The following is a 16,222-nucleotide window of genomic DNA, read 5'->3' as shown; positions in this document are numbered from 1 at the left end:
TTTGACCTTAATTTATGCTCTGGTATCTCGTTTGCCATCTCATTCATTCGGACTTCATTTTTGTAATATGTGGTAGATTTCCATTGTGTTGGAAGCCCTGATATTTTCTCCTTATATACCTCTAACTTTTCAGCAGATTTGTATGTTTTTTTACTTTCTGGTCTACGGAGTTAATTTTTTGCAACCATATAAAATAACTCCTCTTTTTCTCTATTATTGCATCATTGCAAAGAATGAAAAAAAAGTTATTCTAATCATGTGGGATATACCATCAAATCTGTTATTTCATTTTAGTCATAAACAACCAATATGACCTTCACCTCTTCCTTTTCATTCAGTATATTTCCTGGAGAAATATACCGGTATCTGAGATACTGGGGAAATCTGCCTATTATCCTCCTTGCTTTCTTTTAAACAACCACATTATAAATACACCTGTACTCCGCAGGTCAGGCCACTACAGTTTGCTGCAGTCTGTGCTGATCTAGGAGGGTTGTTTTTTTTAAATTTTCTACTTTTTCTTTAAATTCCCCTATTCTGAAGTGGGATACCTTCCTGCTTATGTTGTCAGAAAGCCAAAATATTTCAGGCTGAAGGATTAAATAGCTAGGCTAATATTGCATGACTCGTGGATCTGTTCTTCTCCAAGGAGAACACTCAATCTGTTAAAAGACAGATCAAATTCCAGATTTATTAAACCATGCTTCCAGATTTGTATAGTAACTTTTGATTCACTCAAGATAATTTCAGGGCTGTCTTGTCAGACTCACTGGGGCCTAGAAACCAGTTTTATTCATTGTCTAGACTACCAATCCACCTGTAGAAAAAATATGCATCACCAGCACCACTCTCAAAATTTTTCTCTCATTTTAAGTCACATAGAGTTTTGTATGGAATCTGTTGCGATTCAGGTCTGTTCCCTTAACATTGTTCACAAAAGACTGGTAAGAGAGAAAAATATTCTTTTTACTGCAACAGGATCTTCTCAACACTCCTGGGTACCTGTAAGTATATCCTCAGGGAAATCTGAGGCTAAGCATAAAGAGGGGAGTGAGGGAAAATGTACTGAGGGCCCTGGAAAACAAGTTTTAAGAAATTCATTTTGCAAATTCTGGGTGCCTAAGTCCCAACTTATGCAGAACATAGACAGATTGATTACTAATGTTAAAACACCAAGCACCAGAGAATATTTCCAGTCACTGGAATTCACCTTTGTTTACTAAAAAAATCTTTGAGTGGTCCATGGCATAGCCTTGACTTATGCTAGTTACGAATGTCTGGGCTTAGTTTGGAAACTAGACATTTCCATTTTCTTTTTCCTGAAGGTAATTTATTGGGTTGTGCAACCTTTGAAGGTAAAAGATTTTAACAGTATGAAAGTGGTCTCTTTCATGCCAGCTGGCTTCCACACAGAGAACAGACCTTGACATATTTAGTTTTCTAATAAAGACACATACTCATACCATGCAGTATTTTCTTTTAAAACTTCATTGGTGAGAAGAAGAAATTTCAAAGCAGTGCTGCATAGAAACCAGCAACAGCAACCTCACAAAGAATTTTAAAATATGGCTATTGAAACTTGCATTTTTAAAAAATTAATATTTCTTCTACTATTTTTCTTGATTTGTTTATTATTTTCCTTTAAAAGAGAGTGGCTAGGACAGAAGAAAACATCTAGAGAAATTCCTTCTTCCTTGGTGAACAGGTAGGCATGTCCTGGGCCAGGCATTACAAAGCCTAGAGGGTAGCAACTACCCAAAATACAATGATTAGAAAGTGTGAAAGGAACTCAGCAACATCAAAGAGTCTGGAGTAGCAGCACAGCATGGGGGCTGAAAAAAAAGAAAAAAAAAAACCCACAGTCAAACTATGATGGGGATGGAAAGAGAAGTAATGAAGGAACAGAGTTTTTGCTTGGTAGAGTTTTCCACAAAATACAGACAACAGAATACAGAAAAGCCTGAAAGTATGACCTACCTTACAAGGACACAATAGGCAGAGAAAATTATAAATTATTCAGTTACTTTTTTTTCCTGATCTAGTGTTCTCAATCTTTTTCTGTTTGACAATGACTTTGGTTTTCTTCTTTTTTGTAGCATACACGCTCATAAAATTTGCTTTCTTTTCTTTTTTAATAGGTTGCATTAAGTTTCTTTCAGTTTTAGTTTAAATGCCTTTTGCTCTTTTTTAAAAAACAACCTGTAAAAAACCTAGTCAGATCCACCCAAAACTAGCTTATTCAGGGAACTAGATGTTCTTTAAGGTCCTTTCCAACTCAAACTGTTCTATGATTCTATGATTTTTATTTATTGATTTATAGATGGGTGTAAAGTAGGGCTAGGATGGAATTCAAGAAGGTGATCTAATATGCACACACATCCCCTTTAAAGATAATCATAGAAACATAGATTACTAGTCTGGAAGGGACCTCAACAATCTACTTGTCCAACCTTCCCTGGCAAATGCTTTGCCTAGACAAAAGCACCATTTAGAAAAAAGCACCATCAAGACAAGATGGCCCAGCACCACATCAAGCCAAATCTTAAAAGTATCCAGTTGTGATGGTATGCTTCCCCTGCTACCCCCATGTTTTCCTGACTTTTTCCTGTAAATATGGATTGATTGATAACCACTGGTGTTGATTGTGATTTCTGCATCCACCTCGCAGCGAATTCAGGAAGACAGATAACACAATAGCCAAGGGTTGTCCATGCTAATGTGGCCACCCAGACACTGGTGGTATGTAAATATGACTATGAACCAATCATCTTGTTCCATAAATAGTGAGCAGTCCAAAAGCCCTTTGAGCTCTCTTGAGAGGACAGAAGGCTGCACGTCAGGATCTCCCCTTGAAAGGGACACCTTTCAAGGTTACTTCTCGAGGTCAAGAGAATCCTTGCAACAACAGATCCTCAGTAAGTGAGTTGGGAGTAAGTGCACTAACATTTGTGATCTTAGCTAAGAAATAGAAAGGAATGATCATGTATATATATAATCCTTTAGACGTAAACCGTTGACCAAGTCCGGGACTAAGACTGAATCCAGCCGCACCGAGGCTCCTCCCTGAGAAGGGGTTTAGAAAGCACAAGGATTCTTTCTGAACCTTGTGACTCAACGGGAGGGTCTCCCTGACAGATTCCTCTAACCCTGTTCTCTATGCACTAACTAATCAAGATTACCTTACCATCAAATCTTAATCATTGTTGCGTTTATTACCAAATACCTTTAAACCCTTTTGGTTTATATCAATAAACATACTGTTGCCTCTCTCTTAAGAGTGAAGTGCATCCCTCTTATCTATCCCATCTGTGACATCAGTGTTGGCGAATCCATCACTTCCCTGGGGCAGTGGGTGATTTTCTGTAAAACATTTTCCTCTTGTGTCCAACTTTAATCTCCCCAGGAGTAATTTGCACCTGTTACCCCTCATCTTTTCCATGTGACTCCTTGGAAAAAGGGAATCTCCACCTTCTTTGTAGTCACCCTTCAAGTACTGGAACATACTAATGACGTCTCCCCTAAACTTTCCTTTCTCAAGGCTGAACAAAGCAAATTCTTTCAGACTTTCCTCATATGGCAGGCTTCCCAGTCCTATGATCATCCTGGTGGCCCTCCTCTGGAGCATCACCAGTCTTTCCACATCTTTTTTGCATAGTGGGGACCAAAACTGGACACAGTATTCCAGGTATGGCCTGACAACTGCTGAGTGGGAAAAAATCAACTCTAACAAGTTCTGAAATATATTTTTCTAAATTACTGTTAAAAAGTGTAACTGATTCAGATGTCACAATTTTCCTTAGTTCATAACCGCCTTTATTATTGAAATATGTTTTTCATAAGTCTCTTCCAACAATTTTTTTTCCCCTTAACTTCTCGGTCTGTTTACAGAAGACAAGAGAGACACATTTTTCCTTTTCAATTTACCTTTTTTTTTTTTTTATTTGTTTGAAGGTTATTTTCCTTATCACTAGGTTTCCCATCTTTATTGAGCAACCTTGTTTTGTTCTTCAGAGGACTAGCATAGAACAGTACAGTTCAGTTTGAAAGGACCTAGAATGATCATCTAGTCAAGCTGCCTGGCCACTTCAGCACTGACCAAAAGGTAAAGCATATTAAGGGCATTGTCCAAATGCCATTAAACACTGATGTGTTTCACAGGATCATTGCCCTGCTATTCAAAAGGTACCATTTCAAGATGAATGCTTCTGTTTAACAGTATTTTAAATGTCACATCTAAAAATGGCATGATTTATCCCCTTATCATAGAATCATAGAATGGTTTAAGCAAGTCATGTCTGTTAGATGTTTGTGGTCATTGTTGTCATTCTTTTTGAAAGATTTTTTTTTAAGTTGTTCCATGTGCTCTAAATGAATATAGTATTCTAGCACTAATCTGTAAATGACTTTCCTTGGTTTTCACATGTGTGTGCACTCATACATATACACAAACACATGCATATACATATACATCTGTGCTTGCTATACAGGTTTTCCCCGGGATTTTACAAATTTAAGGCCATTTTAGGGCTTTTGTTTTTTTGTTTATTTGATGGGTGGTTGGAGGGGTTTTGGGGGTGTTGCTTCTTTTTGGTTTCAATAAAGGTGGTGCTGTTAATTGATCAAATTATTCCACAGGTTGAACTTAAAGGAAAATAATAGATATTGAAGATTTATAATAAAAAGAGTGTTCAATATACAAAATCAGTCTTGTATCAGTAATGTAAACCAACGTTACCACAGGTAGCAATACTATTAGCTCAATAGCTAATTTTAGCTAAGCAAGTTCCCGTATATTCTCTATGATGAAGTTAAAAGAAGGATCTCAAAACATCTTCAGTAGGATAACTTTAAACATGCAATAAAATAACACGTCTGTACTAAAGAATGCTCTTTCAAATGACCATGACACCAGTACAGTCCTGTAAGATGACACCAGTCCATAAAACAACAAAACCAGTATTCATTAACCTAAATTCATTAAGTCCACTTGACTTGTGGACTTCTATTCAATTTCTAGAATTAACTCATCACTTCTGTTGCAACATATTTTTAAGTAAACAATAGAAAACTAGTGCACACTTTTCACAGGAAGATAAATTTAAGAGTTGGTAGCATAATGCTGGAATAAAGATTACAGAATGAAAATAAACAAAAAAACAAGTTTCTGAAACTAAAATGCTATATTCTTCAATGGAATTTTAACTCATACAATCCTTTGCGATCTATTTACAGAGTTAATAAAGCAAGCTAAACCAATGAATCATGGAGTGCAATACTAAATTCAATACTCCTTTATGTTGATCAATATTATAATTTATTTAGTGCAATTAAACTTCTTTTGTGGTTTTTGTGTCTTGCACAATGTTCCTTTAAGTTGACTTGCTATTTGTTTAATTATTGCAGGGAGATAGACATTTAAATTAAATTAAATCCAAGTACTTTGACACATGGCGGGCATTTAGCAGCTGCTAATTTGAAACACTAAATTGAACTGAATCTAAAAGAGAGTTTTAGAAACCCTCCCCAAATGAAATTGCTTTTCCTAATGCTTCTGCTGTTATTTTTACTTTTCTTTCCCTGGAAGAATCTTTCAAGGAAAAACTTTCAAGGTAGCTAGTATTCGACTTTTTGGTGTCTGTGACAGTGGGCAAAATCTTACCCATGAGTAGAATCCCCCAATAGTTTTGGGTTTTTTTTCCTTCATTGCTATTACTGATCCCTGGAGACATCCAAGATCAGGCTTGCTGAAGCTCTGACCAGCCTGATCGAGTTAAAGGTATCCCTACTTACTACAGGAGGTTTGGACTCGATGACCTTTGAAGGTCCCTTCCAACCTAACACATTCTATGACTCTATACTTTTATTCTTCTTTGGGATCAGTTTACATTAACCGCGCGAGTCATATTTCAAAACACATACACTATAATGGACCATAGTAATTAACTCTGGAAAACCTAAATTAATTCCTATGTTTATATTTGACCAGATAGGCAAATTTATGTCCTTTCTACAAGCAGAAGACTTAAGCAAATCTGTTTACTAAAAATGTTTTCTCAGACCTGTTTTCTCACATTTGCTGTTTAAACACTTGATCTTTATATTTGTATGATCAGTACCTTTTTATTTATTAAGATTTCTTATAGTATTTCTACAAGTCTTAAAGCCTGGGATTCTTTCCCTCTGCATCTCTACATCCGGGCTCAACAAAAAATGTGACAAATTTGTATCTTAATAAAAAGATTTAGCTTGCATTACTGCAAAGAACAGCAAAATATCAGGATCCAGTTTAGCAGAGTTAACTCAGAACCTAAAAGTCAATGAGAAGAAAAAATCTTTTAAAATTTATTTCAAGAAGATCTTTTGCCTTTGAGGAGCAATACATTCCTTTTGAATGCTTGGAATTTGGTTTTAAATATCTGACTGCATGAAGGAACACCTTCATACAACAGACATTTCTGTGGGCCCGTAGATCCCTTAACTCATAGTGATTCATTCACTTAATGGGTGAAAAAGATTAAGAGGAAAGATAGCTTATTTCAGTTTTTAACATGACATGAGATATGAAAGAATTAGAAAGTAAAAGGGCTGGATTAAATAAAAGACATAGTTCCATTGATGTTAGAACTTTGATTTTCATCAAACTTACCTAATAGGAAAAAAACCCCACAAACCTATATGGTATATACACGTATTGCATAAAATACTATTTTTTAACTAAGTGTGGTAGTTTTGCCCTGGCTAGAGGTCATACGCCCACCAAAGACACTCTATCACTCCCCTTTTCAGCTGGAGAAGGGAGAAAATATACATTGAGCAGCTTAGGATTCGAGATAAGGATGGAAATCACTCCACAATTAGTGTCATGGGCAAAACAGACTCACCACAGAATAAAGCAAACTAATTTATTATAATACAAGTACACACCCAGTGAAACCAGAGCTGGGTAATGAGAAGTGTGGCCAGATCTTACAGCACCTTCCCCCCAATCCCTCTCTTCTTAGCAGAGTTAACTTCAGTCATAATTTTTCTCCCTTCTTCCCCCACGTTGTGGCACAGGGAGGGGCAGGGACTGGGGGAATGGGGGTTTCAGTCAGTTCCTCCAGAGTTGTCTTCCTTCTCAGCTGGGGGGGGGATTCCACACACACACACCCTTCCCCTGCTGCACTGTGAGGTCCCACCCCTGGGAGACAGTTCTCCACGGACTTCTCCAAGGTGAGCCCTTTCTGTCGGGGCATCATCTCCTGACCAAGTGCCTCAGTACCATGGGGTGCTGACCTTCAGGCCCAGACTCCTCCAGCCTGGCCCCCCCAGAGTCACATGTACCCCAGCAAACCTGCTGCGACATGGGCCAGTCTCTCCACAGGCTGTAGGTGGAATCTCTGCTCCCCATCATTATCCATGGGCTGCAGGGGGACAGCCTGCTTCACCATCGTCTTCTCCACAGGCTGCAGGGGAATCAATCTCTCTCCAGCACCAGGAGTGCCTCGCCGTCCCCCCACACGTCTCTTTTTCCCTGGCCTTCGTGTCTGTACAGCTTCTTGCATCTTCTCACTCCTTTCTGGGGTGGCAAAATGGAGCTGCTAGAATTTTTTTTTTCTCCTAAGTGTGATACCCAGAGGCACTGTGATCATCCCTGATGGGCTCCGCCTTGGTCAGCAATGACTCTGGCCTTGAGCCAGCCGATGTTTACTCTCCGGGGCCTGCAGAGTGACCCCACCTGCTTCCTGCAGAAGCCATCTCTGCAGCCTCCCATTCTCCAACAAAACCCCGCCACACAAAACTGCAACAGTAAGCAGTGGTAAATCTTTATGGTTTCTATCTTCCCGAGTAATTCTTTGTTTAGACAAAGAACAAAAGTTTGGGTTTTTTGAAACAGAGATATGCAATTTTCTCTGGCTCCTGTATCCCTCGTCAATATGCCAAACCTATAGGGCCTTCAGAAAGTCTCAGGGCAGCCTAGCAGTCAGAAATGAAGCACAGTTCTGGTATCCTGACTTCTCTTTCTGCCTCTCTATAGTTGGGCTGCATATTAACTGTCTATTCCTTACACATCATGTTTATTGTAAAAAGTTTATTTTGAATGCTTTCATCACAAATTGTAAAAAATGTACCAAATTAATTACTTTATCACTTCAGGAAAATATTGAAAATACAAAATTAAGCACTTAATAGCTTCTTAAGTCACCAAAATCAACTCTTGAACGTATATTTACCAGAAGTTTGTACCTCTGTCACTTGGTGATTTTCTCTCCTTGTCAGATGACTGGTGGGCTTGGGTTTTTTCCTATTTAATTTAAACATATGTTACCAAAAGTCTGCCAAGACAATTTAAAAAAACTGTACCCTGTAGTGCTTTCTAAAATTTTTGTTGCTGCAATTAAGAAACCATAAAGCTTTCTATGTGTTGATTGTGTTCATGTAAAAGTGAACAGGAAACAATTAATTTGTACATTACCTGTAATAGCCAGACAGGTGGAAATATTTGATTATGCTTTTTTTTTTTTTTGGATTATGCTCTCATTAACAAAAACATACAAGAGGTGCAGAATTTATCTTCTCATTTTAATAAAGGGAGCTAAACAAGGTTAAGCCTTGTGGTACACACAAGCAGAAAGTAAGAAAATAAATTTTAATCCCAATATCAAGCCCAGTATTGATAACTGCTTCACTGCTCTGCAGACTGAAGAGGAAAGACCCACCACACCAGAAAAGATGCTGGAGCTGAGCAAGGCCTCCCTATCTGCTTCCCGTCTAACAACCAGTGCTACTGAGAAATGATGTGTGAAAGCAGTGCCTCTCTCTTCTGAGAGGTACAGAAGCACCCACTTGCTGACCTGACACACCCTATATAGAGAGAGGTGTTCTGCTTACTGGGGACTTGTATCAGAGATGTCATGGAGAGACTACCAAGCCTGCTACAGTCAACTGACTATTATCTGCTGCTATTATTTTACATGAACACCAAGCCAGGACCAGTCTGAAGAACATCAGGAAAGATTACAAAGCCCTGGGAGCAGTGGTAAGGGACTCTGAAGTGCAAGTATCTTTTTCATCAGTCCTCCTTGTCAAAGGGAAGGGATTTGAAAAGGCCAGTCAAATATGTCAGATCAATAAATGGCTACAAGAATTGTGTTGCAGCTGGGAGTTTGACTATTTAGACCATCAGACTGGCTTTTGGAAACCTGGTCTCCTGAAGGATGATTGGATTCATCTGTCCAAGAAGGGGAAGTCCATCTTTGATCACAGGCCTGCCAGGCTGGTGAAGAGGTATTTAAAGTAAAGTTTCTGGGGGAGGGGAATTTAATCCATCCTGCTCCTACCAGTTTGATGCCAGTGCCAACAACAAATGACCAGAGCCAGAAGAAGGATCACAGGTCAGAGGGAGAGCATCTGATGTGCAGCACAAAGGAACTGGCCACTCCAGTCAGTCAGTCAGTAAGTCAGCTTAATTTGGGGTCCAACTGAAATGCCTCTATGCAAACACATATAGCATGATGAATGAACAAGAGGAGTCAGAGACATATGCATGCCTGCAGGGCTATGATCTTATTGGTATCTGAGAGACATGGTAGGACAGCTCCAATAACTGGGGTGTTGGAATGGAAGAATACAGGCTCTTTAGGAAGGACAGCAGGGTAGACAAGGAGGGGGTGTCACCTTCTGTGTCAGTGACCAGCTGGAGTGCATGGAGCTCTGTTTGGTCTGGTGAAGGACATCCCTGTTCATGGCAGGGGTGTTGGAAATAGATGATCTTTAAGGTCCCTTCCAATCCAAACCATTCTATCAGTAGGAATATTTATTAAAGACTAATCATGGTGGAGTATAAGATTGTTTTTAAATTTTTTCCCTCTTCTTACATAAGCACCACATAAAACTTTTTAGCATTCTTCTAATCAAGAGAATGGAAGTATCAGAGCAAAGACATACACAACAAATGTTGACAGAATGATTAAGAAATGTCTTAACCGAACAGGCAGCAAAGGTAAAACACAAGACCCATCAGGATTGCTTCCCTCCCCTCATCTACCCTTTGATTCTGGCTCTTTTGATTAAGGTGTCCTTGTCACAGAGGTCATTTTAATTCTATCACATCCAAATATTCTAGGTGAAGTATATTGCACATGTGCAGACTGTAGCCTCGTTTGTCACATTATTGCTTGCTGTCACTTTTGAAGGTAGGTGTCCGTTTGAAGAATGTGCAGTGGTTGGAGGGTCAGGGAATTTGTGTAAAGGATGGAAAAAACACTTCAGGTGCAGGATGTGAGATTCTGCCCTTGCCTGTGTGCACAGAAAGCATACAGGGTTCATCTCGTGGAAACTCATGCTGTGATTCCTATACCTAGCTCCTTTTAATATTTTTTTCCCCATTTAAGAATAGATTAGCAATAATTTCGGTGAATTGAACATAAAATTTTGACTTACCATTTTGTTGGCTAACTTTTCTTTCTCACTAGTATAATCATAATCCACTGAAATGTATTATTTAATTTTTGGCTCGCTCAGATGACTATTTTGGAGATATTTAGGTTTCTCATTTTAAATAATTATACAAAAGAAATGTAAGTCTATACAAGACAATAGGAGGTAGTGAAAATATAGAGAGATAAATGTGGTTTTGTTTCTTGTGGGGTTTGTTGATTTTGGTTTTTTTTTGTTTGGGGGTTTTGTTTGTTGTTTTGGGGTTTGGTTGGGGTTTTTTTTAATAAATGGGACAAAGGACAATTATTTTTCCAATAGGAAACTCCCTGTGAAATGAAGATTCCTATACTTAAGAACTTTTACATCTTATTGAGCTTCTAAGACTAGAACATATACTCCATGACTTGTGTGGTTTTGTAGTAATGCACTAACTTATGACTGTGGCTGAAATGTACATGAACAAATATATAGTCTCTATAGATGACCAAGTAAATATAATCTTAACTTCACACAATTTTTTTTCACTTGTGTCATATGTGGAAAAAAGAAAAAGTATTGATATAAAAAATATCTGACTTCCAGTCATCCAGATCTGGACACAGTACTCCAGGTAGGATCTCACAAGAGCACTAGATGGGGAGAAACCTCCCGCAACCTGCTCGCCACACTTCTTTTTATGCAGACCAGGATACAATTTGCTTTCTGGGCTGTAAGCATACGTTGCTAGCTCATGTTCAATTTTTTATCCATCAGTATCTGGAGCTTTTCCTCAGGGTTCCTCTCAATTAATTTATCCCCCATTTGTACTGATATTTAGGATTGCCCTGACCATGGGGCAGGACCTTGCAGCTGACCTTGCTGAGGTTTTCACAGGCTCACTCTTCGACCCTGTTAAGGTTCATTTGGATAGCATCCTTTCCTTCTAGTGAATCCACTACACCATCCTGTTTGGTATCATCTGCAAGCTTGCTGAGGGTACACTCAATCCCACTGTCTATATTTTTGATATTAAATAGCATTGGTCCTAATAAAGACCCTTGATCAACACTACCAGTTACTGGATTCTTCTTGAAAACCACTGACTGTAGCCATCCATCTAATTCCTCATCCATCTAGCAGCCCATCCATTAAAACCTTATCTCTCTAAAGTGCAAGGAATTATGTTATAGGAGACCGCATCAAAGGCCTTACAGAAGTCCAGCTAGATGACATCCATAGTTCTTCCCCAGTCTGCTGATGCAGTCACTCTGGAAGTATCCTTCCAGAAAGAGCTATTCCACAATCTTACTAGACATTGAAGTGAGGCTGCCTGGTAGTTCCCAGGATCTTCCTTTTTACCCTTTATAAAAATGAGCTTGATCTTTCTCTTTTCCCGGCCACATGGGACTTCACCTGACTGTCATGACTTTTCAAACAGAATACAGAGCATCTTGGTGACTGCATCAGCTGGTTCCCTAAGGACCCTGGGATGCAGGGTCTCGAGGACTTACGTATGGTCACGTTCCTTGTGATCTCAAAGCTGACCTTCACTTATGATGGGAGGGATCTTATTCCCCTACTCCCTAACTTGAGGTTCAGGAGCTTGAGAGATGTGGGAAGTGAGTTCACCAGTGAAAACCGGGGCAAAACACTGTTGAGTTCCCCAGCCTTCTCCGTGTTGGCTGCCACTAATTCTTCTGTCTTACTTATTGGGAAGGGGACTTTCATGTTCCTTTTCTGGCCAATATACCTGCAGAAGCCGTCCTTACTGTAAGCTGAATATCTCCATTTCATTACTGGTAGGCAATAAAACTAAAGTAACATTTCGTTGGCAGAATAAAATGTCAAAGGGTAAAGGCTACCTCCTTCTCATCAATAAAAATCTACCCAGAAAAAACTATATATACTCTTTAAAGACATTCTGAAGTTGGAAAAAAAAAAGATTTAATTTCCTTTTTATAGATATTTAATTGGTGAATTGAAAATATTTAAATTACTGTGACAGATTTTAAACCAGATTTCTTGAGTTGCAGAATAGTTCTTAACTTTTTTTCTTGTTAAAGTCTCTACAGCATAATAGTCTTAGACCATTGTAAGCAAAGGAGTCTCAACTCAGGCAATTTTACATAATGGAATTTACTTCCAGGTACCACCAAAGTCTGACAACTAATTTAAAAAAAAAAATTTCAAAACCCCAAAACCACACAAAACCAAACTGAAAACAAGCACTTATGTAAATATCTTTCCTTCTTCAAACTCTAAACAAACCACCTACCTTCCTCCTCCCTTCATAGTTTCACCTTCCCTGTTTTTACTGGCCTTAATCTTACTTAGTTTGTCCCAAAACACCCATCATGTGTTCCTTGGGCCCCACTGCTATATTCTGTTTCCCCAAATTTGTTGGCCTATGGACGTACATTAAAATATAAAAGTTCAGGGAGATCAGTAATGGGCACTGCAGACATTATGCACGCCGCAGCGTGGTAGAGCAGTAAAGATGAATGTTTTGTAGACAACTTGAAAATGAATTCTTACATTATTGCAGATCAGGAACCATGCCCAAATTACCTTTTGCAGCATTCTGCTCTTAGGTCTGTTCAGTAGAATCTTCAGCTCCCCTTACTGCTCAAAGGTGTTGGAGCAGTCAATATGCCAATGGGTCAGGTGAGCTATGCAGTATCTGAAATCTGAATACCAGTAAGATCTTAGTATCCAAGACTAATGTTGGTGGTGTGGTTTTGCAGGGCACCACACAGCCACTCCAATTTAAGAGGGAGTGTGTGTGTGTGTGTGTGTGTGTGTGTGTGTGTGTGTGTTTTGGGGGGGGGGGGGGGGGGGGTACCAAAACCACTCTGGTTGGGATAAAGATAGTTACTGGGATAGCAGAAAGATAGATATAACAACAGAACTTTATAGAAAAATATACAAAACTGGTGATACACAATGCAGTTTTTCATTGAACGGCACAGCTCAGGCCATACAGCTCAGAGCCCTGAAACCGGACCGTCCCCAAAACCTTGCATCCTGGAACTGAGGGCTATACATACAGGTCATTCTTCTCTTTGGTTTAAATCATAGAATCATAGAACACATTAGGATGGAAGAGACCTTTAAAGGTCATCTAGTCCAACCCCCCTGCAGTAAGCAGGGACTTCTTCACTAGATTAAGTTGCTCAGAGCCCCATCAAGCCTGACCTTGAATATTTCCAGGGAGGGTTCTCCACTACCTCTTTAGGAAACCTGTTTGAGTGATCCACCACCCTCATACTGAAGTACATTTTCCTTATATCCAACCTAAATCTACCCTTTTTGAGTTTAAAACCATTATCCCTCATCCTGCCACTACATGCCCTTGTGAACAGTTCTTCCCCAGCTTTCTGACATGCACCTTTCAGGTATTGGAAGGCTGCTGTAAGGTCCCCCTGGAGCCTTCTCCAGGCTGAACAGCCCAACTTCTCTTAGCCTGTCTTCAGAGGAGAGGTGCTTCGGCCCTTTGATCAATTTTGTGGTCCTCCTCTGCCGGAACTCTAGCAGGTCCATAGAATCACAGAATCATCAAATGGTCTGGGTTGGAAGGGACCCCAAGGATCATACAGTTCCAACCCCCCTGCCACAGGCAGGGACACCAACCTCAGGCCTGGATCTATACAAGATTGCCCAGGGCCCCATCCAACCTGGCCTTGAACACCTCTGGGGATGGGGCATCCACCACCTCTCTGGGCAGCCTGTTCCAGCACCTCACCACTGTCTCTGTAAAGAACTTCCCCCTAATATCTAATCTAAACCTTCACTCCTTTAGATTTAACCCATTCCCCCTTGTCCTGCCACTACCTACCCTCCATGTCCTTCTTGTGTTGAGGGCTCCAAAGCTGGACACAGTATTCCAGGTGAGGTCTCACCAGAGCAGAGGGGCAGAATCACCTCCCTCGATCTGCTGACCACACTTCTTTTGATGTCATCCAGGACGTGCTTGGCCTTCTGGGCTGCAGATCCAGATTGGTCACTCATGTACAACTTCTCATCCACAAGTACTCCCAAGTCCTTTTCCTGGGGACTGATTTCTAGCATATGATCTTCTAACCTGTATGGGTAATGGGGGTTGTCCCAAACCAGCTGCAGGACCCTACAATTGACTTTGTTGAACCTCATGATGTTCAGTTGGGCCCACTTTCCCAGCCTGTCCAGATTGCTCTGGATGGCATCCCATCCCTCTGGCATGTTAACCTTACCACTCAGCTTGGTGTCATCACTAAACTGGCTGAGGATGCACTCAATCCCACTGTCAATATCATTACAAATGGTATGAAACAGCGCTGGTCTCCGTACAGACCCTTGAGGAACACCGCTTGTCACTGTCTTCCATGTGGACATCAAACCATTAAGCACCACTCTCTGGATGTGACCATCCAGACAATTCCTTATCCACTGAACAGCACACCCATCAAATCCACATCTCTCCAACTTAGAGGGAAAGATGTTATAGGGGACTGTGTCAAAGGCCTTGCAGAAATACAGATAGACGGGGGCAGGTCACAACATGCAATCAATTTTTTCAGTTTGCTGAGTGAGGGCAGACACTGCTCAATCTTTCTGCCTCTCATTTTCTTATGATGAATATCACACATATGTTTGCCTTACAATCTTTATAATGAAGCACCTGTTTTGGAATATAAGAACATAAATAGGTAAGGTGGGTTTTTTTCAGGGAAGTCTGAGTAGTGGACTCCAGCGATGCACTTGAATGACAGTAGATTCTCCTGAGTCTTTCCATTTCACATAAAAATTGAAATATTGAACATTCTGTTGTGTCTGAGTTATTGCATCTTTTTAAGAACATATTTACTTTCTATTCCTCCTGACATGCTTCACATATTAGGCTAGTAAGTAGAATTTCCTTCGCAAGGCGTCGAGTGGACAGAATACATTGCAGAAGTCTATACTCACTATATATTCAACATAACTTTATGAAACCAAAAATAGTCCAGACAGTGCACAGTAATGAAACTATATTCTGTACATCTCTATTTCACTGCAGTTGCTCTACAATCTCTTAAAAGCACTGCTTTCAGAGTACTATTTTGGTGGGGTTTTTTTGCCATTTTAATGATCCTATACTTTACATGAGAGTAATTTTAGCCAGTAAGAAGGGTAAATTCTGTATAGGGTATTTCTGCTTCAGTTTTAGGCTGCTGCTTTAAAAGTGCTCTGAAGGTGTTTTAGATTTCACTTGATCCAAAGCATAAATTACTACAAAGCTGCAAAATAAAAGTTTATATTACACAAACAGCCAATGCATTAGAGGTAGGTCAGCTGATCTAATCTTGACCAATACTGAACATCAGCAACCTCAATGAGTGTTTAATGTGAATATTAATTAAACCATTGTGTTGAATGCAGATCTAAGTTTAAAACGTTCAGATTAATTTATGAAAGTGTATTCTAGAGAACAAATACAAAATACTGGCTATGAGGCTCCATATGCAAAATTGGTAACCTGTGTCATAAGGAAGTGTTCTTGCTGTGAGGCAGTGCAACAGGGATTGTCCAGTGTGGAGGCAGTAGACACTGACAGCAGTATCCTCCTGAGTCATTTCTGGGACAAAAAAAAAAACAAAACAACAAAACCAAACCAAACCAAACCAAACCAAACCAAACCAAAAGAAAAGTATCTCTATAACTGCTTTCTTGTTAGAGCAATGACCTAACTTTTAGCTTAAAATTTGAGAGCAAAATCTATTCAGCAAACACCTCCTCATCAAACTAAGAGGAATGTCTGTCTGTACATCTGCCTATAGCCATACCAGTTGCCAGGCTAATACCTGAT

Source organism: Gallinula chloropus, assembly GCF_964237585.1.
Source record: "Gallinula chloropus genome assembly, chromosome: 1".
Taxonomy (NCBI): Eukaryota; Metazoa; Chordata; class Aves; order Gruiformes; family Rallidae; genus Gallinula; species Gallinula chloropus.
The sequence above is the reverse complement of the archived record's forward strand: the minus strand, read 5'-3'. Positions refer to the sequence as shown.